We start from the raw sequence: 582 nt of genomic DNA, 5'->3' as shown, positions 1-582 counted from the left end.
CCTCCTCGCAGCGCCCGACGCCGCGGAGGGGTTGCTATGGGCACAGCTATGGGCACAGCTATGGGCACAAGGGGCGCTTCCTCCTTCAGGGAGGAAAATGGCGGGTGGGGCGGCCATGGCGCCTGAGGGGCGAGGGGAGGGCACGGGCCGGGCGGCGGAGCCCGCTCGCCCTCAGGGAAGGAGGCAGCGAGGGTCCGGCCGTGTGAGCGGCCGTGGAGGGGACTGCGGGCGGCGGCAGCGCATGAGGGGAAGGACTTCCATTGCCGGGTGGTGCTGACACCTTCGGCAGCCCCAGTGTTTTCACGGCACTCCCTGGGGACAAGGGTAAGTATCTATTCTTATCTCCGAAACCACCAAGAGGTATTTAACCTGTTCACGCAGGATAATCAGACTCGGTCACGATTTGTACGTGTTTAACTTTCTCCCTCTGCACTGACATGTTGACAGGGTTCCCTTGCATTCCCAGAGTCCTGCTTCCAGGCAGGATGAACCCTTCCCGATCGGATTTACAGGAGCACATTGGTAATTACATGGACCAAGCCAAATCCATTTAGAGCTTAATTATCCTTGTCATTGTGAAGT

This window comes from Strigops habroptila, chromosome 2 (assembly GCF_004027225.2).
Source record: "Strigops habroptila isolate Jane chromosome 2, bStrHab1.2.pri, whole genome shotgun sequence".
Classification (NCBI taxonomy): Eukaryota; Metazoa; Chordata; class Aves; order Psittaciformes; family Psittacidae; genus Strigops; species Strigops habroptila.
Note: the sequence above shows the minus strand (reverse complement) of the source record.